Source organism: Halichoerus grypus, chromosome 5 (genome assembly GCF_964656455.1).
Source record: "Halichoerus grypus chromosome 5, mHalGry1.hap1.1, whole genome shotgun sequence".
Lineage (NCBI taxonomy): Eukaryota > Metazoa > Chordata > Mammalia > Carnivora > Phocidae > Halichoerus > Halichoerus grypus.
This window is the reverse complement of record NC_135716.1, coordinates 91,588,338-91,601,740: the sequence shown is the minus strand read 5'-3', so window position 1 is coordinate 91,601,740 and position 13,403 is coordinate 91,588,338. Positions and strand designations below refer to the sequence as shown.

Below are 13,403 nucleotides of genomic sequence, written 5' to 3'. Positions count from 1 at the left end.
TAATTGTAACACTGAAATTTCTAAAAGCATGAACTACTTACTGACTTTTTAAAAGAAAAGGCACATTTGAAATTGAAATATTTTTACAAAAATACTGTAACCATAGCTGGGGGCCCTGGGCTATCACATAGGAAATCATGGTTTTAAAATGTTGAAAAAAAAAATCCTTTCAAACATAGAATAAGTTTATAATTTTTGAAAACATGAAACAATGAGCAAACCCATGTTTTCTTAAGTCATCAAAACATGCATTCAAATTCTCACATTCTAGGGCCTTGGGAAACATCATTTTTGAGAAGGTAGCAAATAATTTTTTTAAATGATGAAAACAACTGAGCAAGGTTATTTTTTATTGTTGTTGTTGGGGGAGGAGGGGCAGAGGGAGAGGAAGAGAGACTCTTAAGCAGGCTCCATGCCCAGCCCAGAGCCCAACATGGGGCTTGATCTCATCATCCTGAGATCATGACCTGAGCCAAAATGAAGAGTAGGATTCTTAATGGACTGAGCCCCCAGGCGCCCTGATGCAAGTTTATCAAATGCCAAAAAGTGAAAGTTGGCTGGACCATTGATTGGAAATGTGTGTATGTGTGTGGGGAGGAGTGGGACTGACATCCTCCACAGACCAGATTCCAGTAGATTCTTGCCCCCACCTTTCCCTATCCGCCTAGGGTCTCTGAAGGAAGCAGGGTTATCTGTCGATTCCCGGGTGTTCCTCTGCTGCGCAGCAGAGGGTAGTAAAGGACTGCCCATGGAAAGAGCCTCTTTCCCACCCATACCCCACCCATACCCCTCAGAGCCCAGTAGGTGGCACCCTCCTCAGCCCATAACTTAAACCTGGCTTCTGGCCGAAGGGTTTCAGCTGATGCTCAATGACTGACCTTTCCTGCCACGTTGGCCAGCAATTACAGTCTCCGTGCTTAAAGCTCAGACTTTCAAAGGGAGCCCATGAGAGAGGAGTCCGTCTGCTCTGTTTGCAGGAACAGAGTGCCTGGCTCTGAAAAGTCTGATACTATTCCTTTATTCTGGTCAATATATTTTTTTTTTTTAATTCTCCAAAAGACCTTTTGTTTTAGAGTGGAATGGTTGGTAGTCAGCCCCTGTTGTTGACCTGCTTGCCTTTGCGTCTCAGCTCTGAGACAACTGTATGCCCTTGGCAAGTTGTTCACCCCTCTCTACGTCTCCATTTCTTCATGGGTCCGGTTAGGGGCTGGATTGTGTCCCCTGTGCCCCGGCCAAAATTCGTAGGTGGAAGCCCTTACCGCCAGCACCTCAGAATCTGACTGTGTTTGGAGATGGGGCCTTTAAAGACACCTCTTTAGGTTTTAACACCAGGTTAAAATGAGGCCGTGAGGGTGGGCCCCGATCCACCAGGACTGACGTTCCTGTGGAGAAGGGGCGGAGGCACCTGGGGCAGGGGTGCAGGGAGGAAGGGCCCTCCGCAGCCCAAGGAGTGAGGCCTCAGGAGAAGCCAGGACTGCCAGCACCTTGATCTCGGGTTTCCATTCTCCAGAACCGTGAGGAAATAACGTTCTGTCATGTAAGCCATGCGGTCTGTGGTATTTTGTGATGGCGACGCAGGGCAACGAATCAGGCCTGAGGAGAGAGGAGCTACCTGGCCGCTCTGAGGAGGGGGGTAAGCAGAATAATGGGTGTCAGAAGCTCCTCATTTCAGAATCTGGCACATAGTAACCGTGGAATATGTGCTTAGCGTTTTAGACACCAACTCGCCATGGCCATTGCCCCATCCCTGCCAGGCCTGGTAAGGACCCCCACCCCATGTATAAATCCTTCACGAATAGGCTAGAAGCCATCAAAGGAAAACATGTGCAGGATTCCACCCCGAATTCCACAAACCCATCTTGTCCTTTGTCCCTCTTGCTCACCAGAGAAGTAGCTCCGGACTTCTCCTCGTGTGTTGGAACCGTGCTGCCCAGTCTCAGGGACGGCTTTCCATTTAGCTCCTGTCCTACCCGCCATTTCCTCCTGCAAGTGTTGCCCCCTCTTCCCCCCTTTCACCATCCAGCTTCCTGAGCTGTTGTACACGTGGCCCCGCTTCCTTGCCTCCAAACACCTTTTTTGTGTGAAAGCTACCATACATGTTGGAATTGAGAGTGTTTCAAGAACAATAAAACAGACACCAATAGTCACCATCTGGGTGAAAAAGAGCATTTGGCCAGTACTATAGAATTCTAGGTGCCGGTCCGCCCCCTAGCCCCCTCACTCCCCAATTTTGTGTTAGTCATTCTGCTGCTTTTCTTTATAGTTCGACTACCTATCCTATTTCATTGAACCTAAGCCCCCCACAATTGTGAGGCGAGTCTTTATTTCACGTCTAAGAAAGAAAAAGTGCTGCTAAATGTCATTGCAAGACGCAGCTGCTTATAAGATGCATCCCCCCCCCCCCCCCCCGCCGTTTAGGGAGATTAGAATGTGAAAAGTGTATTTTAGAATCAACAAAATATGACCTGCATGCATCTGGATGTCTTTTTAGTTGTGCCCATATTTTTGAGCTTCATATAAATGGAATCCTACTATACAAAGTCTTTGTGACTGGCTTTTGTCCACGGTGTGCTTCTGAGAGTCTCCCGTGTGCACGGAGGTGGTAGTGGTGTGTTCCTTTTCACCGCTGTGGAATATTCCACAGCGAGCTTATGCCACTGTACTTACTTACATTACTGTAACTGGGCATCTGGGTTGTTTCTAGTTTTAGTGGTTTGAACTGTTTTTATGCACATTCTTACATGTATCTTCCAATGCACTCAGGTCTTTTAAGGGTAGGTACATAAGAGTGAAATCTCAAGTTCAAAGTGTGTGTATATATATATATATATATATATATATATATATATGTTTAAATTAGTGAGGTAATGTCAACATATTTTCTGAAATGGTAGCACCAATTAAAAGGGAACTCCCTTTTAATGAAGGTGAATTTTCAGTGACTTTCTCCATGGAGTGGAGCGCATTTTGTATCTTGTGTAAGAAATCCCGTTTTTTAAGGTCATGGAGGTATGCTTGCTCCTATGTTGTTCTCTAAAATTTTACTGCTCTGCGATGTTCACAATAGCCAAACTATGGAAAGAGCCTAGATGTCCATCAACAGATGAATGGATAAAGACGCAGTATATATATACAATGGAATATTATGCAGCCATCAAAAAAATGAAATCTTGCCATTTGCAATGACGTGGAATTAGAGGGTATTATGCCAAGCAAAATAAGTCAATCATAGAAAGACAATTATCATATGATCGCACTGATATGTGGAATTTGAGAAACAACACAGAGGATCATAGGGGAAGGGAGGGAAAAATGAAACAAGACGAAACCAGAGAGGGAGACAAACCATAAGAGATTCTTAATCTCAGGAAACAAACTGAGGGTTGCTGGAGTGGAGGGGAGTGGGAGGGATGGAGTGGCTGGGTGATGGACACTGGGGATGGTATGTGCTATGGTGAATGCTGTGTATTATGTAAGACTGATGAATCACAGACCTGTACCCCTGAAACAAATAATACATTATATGTCAAATGAAAAAAAAAAAAAAGAAAATTATAAGAAAAAAGCTGTCCTGAAGTAAGTTGGAGAACATATATTTTTGTGGCAAAAAAAAAAAAAAAAAATTTTACTGCTCTGCCTTTCACCAGTTCGGAAATACTCTCTCTTTTTTTCTATTCAATTCTAATAAAATTAGAATAATCTCTTTGCTTGGAAGTTTGGTAAGACTCACCTAAAAAGCTGACTGGGAACCTTGTGTTTTCTTTGTTGGAAGATTTTAAGCTGTTTATTTCCTTTTAGGGATAAATGATATTCAGATTTTCTACTTCTTGAGCTTCTTGTTAATTTGTATTTTACTAAGAATTCATCTGTTTCATCAAAGTGTTCAAATTTACTGGCAAAAAAGTTGCTCATAATACTTTATTTAAATTCTGATGTGTTTGTACTCCTCTTTCTTGATGAGACTTATCAAGTAATAGTTTGCTTTGTTCATCTTCATATGTTTTTCATTAATTTTGCTTATATCTTTCCCTCTACTTCTTCAGGTTTATTCTAATGTTCTTTTTTTTATAACTTCTTAAATGCTTAGCTCAGAACTCCTCAGCGTTTCTTCTTTTCTAAGTATATGAATTCCCTTTTAATACCAGTTTAGTGGAATTCCACAGGTTTTGGTAAATTGCATTTTCATTTCATTTAGTTCTATTTATTTTCTGATTTCTACCATGATTTCCTTGTTGACCCATGTGGTACTTAGAAGTTTTTAAAAAGTATTATTTTCAAACGTATTGGGTTTCCTCATTATGTTTTTGTTACTGCTGTCTAAATAGATTGCATTATAGTCAAAGACAGTGGTCTTGGGGCGCCTGGGCGGCTCATTCAGTTAGGCATCGGACTCTTGATTTTGGCCATGATCTTAGGGTTGTGAGATAGAGACCAGGGGAGTCAGGCTACATGCTCAGTGGGGAGTCTGCTTTTCCCTCTCCCCCTGCCCCTCCGCCTACCCTCACATGCGCTCGAGCTTGCTTGCTCGCTCTCTCTCTCAAATAAATAAACAAACAAACAAACAAACAAATAAAATCTTAAAAAAAAAGTCTTTAAAAAAAAAGACAGTGGTCTGAAGGCTCTGATCCTTGGATGTCCGTGGAGGCCAGCTTTTCACCTTGTGCTTCTGCATCGGTCTGTGCATACAAGGGGGTACATAAGCTTAGATGCAAGGTGCAAGGAATGTCAGGTCATGTGTTGCTCAAAGTTTATGTATATTTCAGATTTCTTTTTTGGCTGCATTTTCCAACATTTACTGAGAGAGTTTTGAAATTTCCCTTTATGAGTGTGGATTTTTCAATTTCTCCTTACAGCGCTGACAACTTGTGCTTAATATACTTTCAGGCTATATTATTAGGGACACACAGGGTTAGAATGTTTGTATCTTCCCACTAAACTGAAGAGTTGATCATTGTAAGGTGACTGTTTCTTAACTATTGTAAACATTTTGTGTAAACATTGATTTTGTCTGATACTAATATCAGGACACCACCACTTTATTTGCCCTAGTGTATCATTTTCTGTCAGTTAGCTTTCCACCTCTTTGTATCTTTACATTGTTGATAACTCTGTCTCTTATAAATGGCTAATTTTCTTAAAAAAAAAAACCATCTGACAATTGAGGTCTTTTGACTCTAATGTTTAATCCATTTACATATATTCTGATGACTAACACATTTGGATTTATTGCTACTCTTGTACTTTCTATGTGACCCATTTTCTAAACCTTCTTCTGTCTTTTGCCCCACTGTCTTGCCTTTTTATTTATTTATTTATTTATTTATTTATTTATTTATTTATTTTAAAGATTTTATTTATTTATTTGACAGAGAGAGAGAGACAGCGAGAGCAGGAACACAAGCAGGAGGAGTGGGAGAGGGAGAAGCAGGCTTCCCGCCGAGCAGGGAGCCTGATGTGGGGCTCGATCCCAGGACCCTGGGACCATGACCTGAGCCAAAGGCAGACGCTTAATGACTGAGCCACCCAGGCGCCCCTGTCTTGCCATTTTAAATACAAAATTAAGGGTTTTTTTCCCCTTTTCTACTTCTTTTTCCCCCTTACTAGTTTGTAAGGTCCACATGCTATCTCTCTGTCCTTTTAATGGTTACCAAGGCTATTTGTACATATAGACTAATTCTATAGGCTGAAGTCAAAAGTTAACCAATATCTTTTTTCTCCCAAAAAGGACTGCAGGGGTTTGGCTCTTATCACTCCCCTTCCCCTGTTATCTGCTATTATGACCCTGGATTTGGAGTCCAGCTTGCTTGCCACTACCCATCTCACACACACACACACACACACACACACACACACACACACAATGTCTTCCATCCCATGGAATCCCCAGTGTGTGGCACCCAGCAGCCAGCCAATAACCCTGCAGGGCACAAGTGCCTGGAGCTTCCAGCAGCAGTGGTGCAGGTTTCTCATGATGATTTTGGTTTGAACATTTGGTGGAACAAATATGCCTGATTGCTTTAGAGCTTCAAGTATCCTGATGTGCTGTCTGATGCCCCAGGGATTCCCTGGTCTCCGCCCACCGCTCACAATCTGGGTCCTCTTCAGTTTTCAGGTCACGTTACTCCTCTGCTCCCAATCCTCCAATCACTTCCCATCTCACTCATCCTAAAATCCAAAGGCCCAGATGATCTGCAACCCCGAGCTTCCTGAGCCTACCTCCTCCTCTTTTCCTTTCTCACACCCACCTCCAGTCACACCTTGCTCTTAATAGAACACTCCAAACATGACTCCACTGCAGGACTCTTTACTTGCTTCCTCTGAAGACCTTCCCTAACCTCCTTATACAAACTAGTATCACTGGTCCCTACTCCCTCCTTACCCCAGTCTTGGTATGTTTAGCCTCCTGCTTGGCTTTATTTCTCTCCATTGCACTCAGCACCACCTGGACATTCTTTCCTTTCTTCCTTTCTTCTTTCTGTCTATGTCTGTCTATCTATCTATCTATCTATCTATCTATCTATCATCTCCCACTAGAGTGAAATCTCTGTGAGAAAGAGACTTCATCTATATTTTCAGGGTTATGTCTTTACAACCCTGGGCACATACTAAATGCCAAATAAATAATATGTTGAATGAAAATGTTTGCAGAACTCCTTCAGAAACTATCCATTCAGGTCTCAAGCTTCTTGGACTTCTACATGCATTTGGTTTTTTCCTCTCCTTCAAAACAATGGAACCATAAAATTTTCTCACTTGAAGAGATGGTAGAGGTCTTTACATTTAGAGTGCAGGTACCTGGGGGTTCAGACAGGTTGAACTGTGAGGCTCAGATCATAAACTTTGAGCTGGTTTGTAATTGAAAGTCTAAAATGCTTTCTTTCGCTCAGAAGCCCCCGAAACTTCTCAAGTGCAAACCTAAGCAATGTAGGAATTGAAATCCAAATCAGACTCTGGCTGGTCAAACATTTTTGGTGATTCTTCCTCATCTGGGGCCTGTGTGCTGACTCGCTCCCCTCGCCCTCCACCCTGGTTCTACTGTCATGGTTATCAGGACATCAGCATGGGAGGGACGCTTGTGGGACCTGCTTTTGTGGGGTCTTTCTCTCTCCCTCTCTCCCAAAGAGAATTAAAAGGGTACTGTTGCTTCTTTTCTCTGGATTCAGAATTTATTAGTGGGTTTAAACGGCATGGGAATGTGTAAGGATTAGGGAAAGTAGCCCTAATCACCACGGAGGAGATCTGCAGGTGACCTATACAACCCTTCGCTGTAGAGGTGAGAAGGGAGAGGCCAGAAGAGAGGCGAGAAAATGATTTGCTCCAATTTGCAATGTCCCCAACTGAACTCTTGATTTCCCTTCTCCAGCCTGCCCCCACTCAATAAATAGAGTCATTGTCCAACCATTTGCTTCAGCCACAACCCACGAGTTGTCCTGGAGCCTCCCCTTCCATCACCCCACACCTTCAGTGCCCCAGTGGATCCTCGTGGCTGTCCTTCCCACATGTAGTCTGCGTGTGCGTCCCTGCGCCCTCCACACTGCTCCCGCTGCAGGCCAAGTTACCCCCTCTCCTCTCTAGAGTGCTACAGGGATGTTCTCACTGGGTCCCTTGCTCCCACTTTTGCCACCCACCCCACCCCACCCAAGTCTTCCCCACAAGACCCAGTCGTCTCTTTGCCATGCAAATCAAATCATGTTTCCCTGTTCCAACCCTTTAGTAGCTTCCCATCCCTCTTAGAAAAAACCTAAAACTCCCCGCTGCCCGCCCGCACGGCCCACATGATCTGCCTGCCACCTTTCTCTCTGCCCTTGCCCCCCACCTCTCACCTCCACTCCATTTGGGCCACAGGATGCCGCCTCCCTTGCCTTGTTTCCTACACAAGCTCATTCCACCCCAGGCCTTCGTACCTGTTTGCCCCTGTGTTCAGAAATCCCTTGACTCGCAGCCAACATAGCCCCCTCCTCCCTGACCAGCCTAACAGATAGCACCCTTCCTCTCTGTGCCGTCACCCTGCTTTACTCTCCCCATAGAGGGTTGCCTGTTCCTTACTAGAATGTGAGCTTCTCATGGGCAGAGTCGTCTTGATCACTGCTGCATCTCTTGCACCGAGAACAGCGCCTGGTGCCTAGCATGTGCTCAGTGAATATTTGTTAAATGGATAGTTAGATGAAGGGATGAATGAATGATTTTGCCCCACAATAGGCTTCACTTCCTGGCAGGGTCTGGACTCGAACCCAGGTCTTCAGACGCTCAGGCCAGGCTCTTCTCCCCCATGAAGTAATATTCCAAAGGGTTGAGGAATCACATCCTTGGCTTTAGAGGAAGAAAAGCTGCTTCCGGGCTCTGGATGCCTTTCTTTCAGCCTCCCTGGTGCTACCTAGGGGAACACTGAGGTGTCCTTGTTGTAGTCAGCTCAGCCAGGATCCAACACCGGCGTTTTGTGGATTGTGTGAGCAACACAACCCCCCTCTCACACACGTGCATACACACACACTTTGCTTTTATTTATTTATTCATTTATTATTATTAATACATCATTAGTTTTTGATGTGGTGGTCCATGATTCATTGTCTGCTCCATGCAGAATATGCCCTCTTTAATACCCATCACCAGGCTAACCCATCCCCCCACCCCCCTCCCCTCTAGAACCCTCAGTTTGTTTCTCAGAGTCCATAGTCTCTCATGGTTCGTCTCCCCCTCCGATTCCCCCCCACACACTTTGCATTTAAACAAAACACATCAGAAAGGGGTTCAAGCCTTCACCCTCCCTTCCTGCCAAGCGTAGGGACAAACAGTAGGGCTCTTGGCCGAAGGTCTCTGTCCCATTCTCTTTGTCTCTGGGTCTAGACCATTCATTTCCTCTCATTCAACCAGCATCATTTTTGGGCTGCATGACTTTCTTTTGTGAGCTTTTATCTTCTGTCCTCAGGCTTTGTAACCTGTGAATCTTCTATCAGGACCTAACCTTTGAAGGCCAAATACAAAAGAGCGGTGCTCCTGTGTGAATCCCGTTGTAAAGGAACAAAACACTTTCACGGCGTAATGCAGAACTCTTGAATATCATGTAAAATGTCACCTCCCTCTTGGGGGCATAGAGGGATATTAGGGTATTAGGCGGAGCACCCAACCCAAACGGCAGTGTAGTTTCACACCTGAGGGATCAGGTGAGCAAGCCACCTGCCCCTCTCTAAGGAAATCCACAGTTTGGGTCATTTGGGGGCCAGGGGTCAAAGAGAGCTGGGTTCTGGGCTCCTGCGCTGCTGGGATCATGACACCTTCTCAGCTTGCCTTTCCTTCCCCTCTCCTCCTCCCTCCCAGAGGTTCTTTCTTGCCCACAGGGTGGATCAAGGGACATCAGGAAAGCTCTCTGCCCTTGACTCTCTCTGTCCAGGGGCTACCATTAGTGACTTGTGGCCTTGGTGGCCAGGATATGGTTTCTTGACTGAGTGAGGAGGAGCACTGGTGGAGGGGCACGGGTGCACCCCTCACCCTGCGGGGGCGGGGTGCGGAGAGTCCTGGGGCTGCGTTGGGGAGAGAGGTCCGCAGCCGCGCTCAGCGCTGTATGACTGCGGAGCGGCAGGGGGCGCCCGCGGCTCCTCTCCTGCGGACCCTGCGAACAGGCAAGGCCACCTGCCCTGAGCGGTCCCGCCAGCAAGTCCTCCCCCCCCCCCCCCCCGCAGAGCCCTGCGCCCTTGGGGTCCTCCATCGCTTCACCTGGCGCCTGGAAAGGCCCTTCTGACCCACCGGGCTGACCGCGTGCTCCCGGGGGCCCCCTCTTTTCTGACTGCACCATGGGTGTCCAGGCCCCCCAGCAGACCGTGGCACATCCGTGCGTTTCTGGGCGCCCAGCGCCTCCCCGCAAGAGTGGACGGGCTGCGGAAGAGAAAAGGCAGACGGCCTCCTATAATCCCTTGTCCTTACAGACCCCTAAGGAGAAGCCCCGAGGCGTCTGGGAAGGAGGGTTAGGAGGGAAGGGGATGCTCCAGGAAAGGAAAGGACTCCAAGGTGTGCTGATCCTTCCTATGCACCAAGCACATTTTTGTGTACTTTCTGCTCTATCTTATGTCGTTGGTAGGTAGGCATCGTAAACCCATTTTGTTGACGAGCATTTGGAGGCTCAGAGAGAAAAAGGAGTTCCCTCAAGTTCACCCCGCTGGCTGCAGGGGAAGCCATGTTTTGTGCCTTTGTCGTAATGAATTTCTCACAGTACAGGGGCCGGGAGAGATGCATGGAGACAAAGCAGACCGGGCCTTCCAGGTAGAAGCTTCAGCCTTCCTGCCCCCTCTGCAGTCAGATGAGCCCTCAGGGGCCAAGGGAGAGGGAATGACCCACACCTTCTGCCCTTGGCAGGGTTCACTCCTCACATGGACGCGGGTCATGGTCCTTGACGGAAAGGGATTGGGTGGAGCACATGGGATGCGGGAAGGAGCTGTCTTAGAATTTGCCCTGGGCTAACATTTTCAAGTTGTACCTTTGAACGCTATAAAAAAAAAAAAAAAAAAAATCCTCAAAACTCACTCTTTCATAGGAGTTAATCATTCATTCTCACCGCAGGCCAGATGACCTTTGGCATGTGGTTGGGGTTTTGTTTGCTTTTCTTAAAAGTCCTAGAGTTTAGAGCGGGACCGATGTCATTTAGGTGAGGAAGAAAGGAATTTGGAGTACAGTACAGGCCTTGGTTTTCTTTCCTCCACCTCCTGGGAGTTTGGAAGTTTGAGAGGGTATGGATTCAGAGCTCAAGCAAGTTGATCATCTGTGGCTGTGGCCCTCATGGGGTGCTGAATGCAGGAGACCCAAGGGGACAAAAGCATACTAAAAACAAAAAACAAAATCCAAGCCACCACCCATCCTGCACCTGATTCCTTTAGGACCTTGCTCTCATGTGGGTGGCAGCTATGTTCACCAACAGAGATGACTTGCTTTATTTCATTACTGTAGTTCCCTAATCAGCTTTGCACAGAGAGAGATGCAAGTTAGCAACTTTTCAATTTTAATATTCGAATCACCAAAAAATAATTGACCTCCTATAAGAATTAGGGAGGGTCAATTGGCTGTGTGACCTTGGGCAAGTCACTCAACCTCTCTGGGCCTCAGAAGAGGAGTGAGTTCCAAGGCCCCTTCCAAAGCCAATGCTCTGCAGCCTGTAATCCCACAAGCTAGCTCCACTGGCTATTTCTGACCCGCAGATGAGAAGGGCTGACATTGTCAGGCCATACCCATCTCTCCAACGTTCTGATAGGTGGCTGGACATTCTTACCAGACATCCCATGGGCACTCAAGCATGAGATGCCCCAAGCAAACGGTTGGCTCCTCTTCCTAGTACCCAGGTGCCCCCCTCAGTATCCTCTTCGATTCCCTCTGACCTTCAACCTCCACATTCATCCACTCCCTGAGATTGGAACATTCTGGTTGTGAAGTGCCCTCTGTTCCTAGTCCCCCAACTTCTGCTGAGTTCAGTCACCTCTCACCTGGACTCTTGCTGCCACCTCAAATACCCCCAACAGCCTCCCTCCTGTCACTCCCACTCTGATCCATGCCAGGTCCGTCCACTAATCCATGGGTCTGGCCAGCCTCTTCCCACTACAGACACTTGGATGGTCTCCCACGGCCAGCCCAGCAAATAGCTGCCATCTGGGTCCTGCATGATACAGGCCCAACCTCACTTCCCTCCCACATGTACCGTACGTTTCAGCGCAGCTCAGTGCTACACTCTTCACGTTCTGTCTGGAACACACGTAGCTACCTTACCAGCTGAAACACCTCCCTCTTCATCAAGGCCTGGTACAAATGCTCGTTTCTCCTTGCAACTTTCTAGGAGACCCCCATTAAGGTTCAATTTCTCACTGATTCATTCAGTCAACAGATACTGAGCACCAACTGTGTCCTAGGTGCTGTTCCAGGTACTGAGAATTCAGTGGTGAGTAGAGATGTGTTCCTAGTCACAGGGAGCTTGCCTGTGTTGGCCACAGAATATAAGCAAACAAACAAGGATATTCTAGATTCCCATAAGTACAACAGAGGAGTCCTTGGATCCATTGACTTTGCTATGGTCTACTGTAACATGCCTATTTGTGATTAAATACGACCTCGTAAGGCGCCTGGAGGAAGAATCTGACTCTCATTTATCTTTGTAACTTCCACGATGCCTAACACCATGACCTGTGGGTTGTAGTGCCTCAGTATGCGTTTGTGAGAAGGGGCGAAGGAAGGGAGGGAGGAAGGCAAGGCTGGATTTGGGAAACATTCAACAAATACTCCTGGCCAACAGTGGAGCACTTACTAAGGTCTTCACTTGTTAAATTCAGAATTGAAGTAAAAGGAAATTCTCATCTTGCGGGTGTCATTTTCACAATCCCTAGAGATGGCGTTCAGTTTGAGAACCTCGCTCCATATAGGAGAGGCGACAGAGGACATGGGAGGGCGCTGCGCAGACAGACCCGGGAATTAGTCCCTGCTCTGCCATATAATTATTGAGACAAGTTGAGCACATTCCTAATCTCTCAGAGCCTTGATTTCCTCATCTGTAGAACGGGGATCATAAAACCTGCCTCAGGAAATTGGAAAGCCAGATGAGACAGCGTGTGAGAAATTGCTTCTTAGACTGAAATAAAGCAGCCCGTAACCATAAAATGGATTCCGGATTACCCCAGGTCCTTTTCCTGGCTTTGTTTGGGGAACACTAAGACAGGCTATCTGCTCCCTAAAGAGGAAAGCTGCTGGAGATAGGAATATTTTAATATTATTTCAAAATCTACCATTCGGGGTCCTTAAGGAAGAAAGAATACTAGGCTCCCAGGGTAACCTTAGGCTGCCTGAAAAGCAACCTGGTCTTTCTTACTCTTCCCTAAAATATGTCCTCCTCGGATTGCCCCTCTTCCAACCATTAGGGATTGTCAATGCAAGCACCGGAGACACACAGTTGCCTTCCCTAAAAAGCATGCCCTGGTGCCTCATGCTCCCAGACAAAATAAAATGAAGTCATTCCGTGCCCCTTGCCATGATTTGCTCATGCCAGCACATGAAATGTGCCTTGCCTACAGTCTCTACTCACCAAACATCGATTGCAAAGGCGCTGCAAACTTCCCCCTTAGCCCACTGCTCCTTTGCAGCAGCATCTCAGATTCCGTTCTACATCTTCAGTGCCTCCTGAAATTCACTCATCCCTGCAGCCCCCACGCCAGACTGACTCCAGTGGCGTTGGAATGGGAAGGAATGACTCAGTCTCAGGATGCTGCAGCCAGAATCAAGCTTTTGAAGCAGGATATCACTCCAAAAAGATGTAATCGCAGTAGGGTAAGGTCTGCACTGGTGGCCACTGGGAGATACACTTGCCCCTTGCTTGTCCAAACTTTCCTGATGGGTTCCAGAGTTTTGGCAAAAGTTCCTGCGGCATCTTGAACTGTTAT

The 13,403-nt window shown here is 46.6% G+C and overlaps 1 long non-coding RNA gene across 1 annotated transcript; it reads right to left on the bottom strand.

Annotated features, from left to right (window-relative positions):
• Positions 1 to 8,720: 8,720 nt before the first annotated feature.
• LOC118549121 (uncharacterized) lies at positions 8,721 to 13,165 on the bottom strand. Its single transcript, XR_004923915.2, has 3 exons — positions 13,049 to 13,165; positions 9,712 to 9,870; positions 8,721 to 8,962 (listed from the first exon to the last, which is right to left on the bottom strand). It is a non-coding gene; the product is annotated as an uncharacterized LOC118549121 (long non-coding RNA).
• Between the last annotated feature and the right edge of the window lie 238 nt (positions 13,166 to 13,403).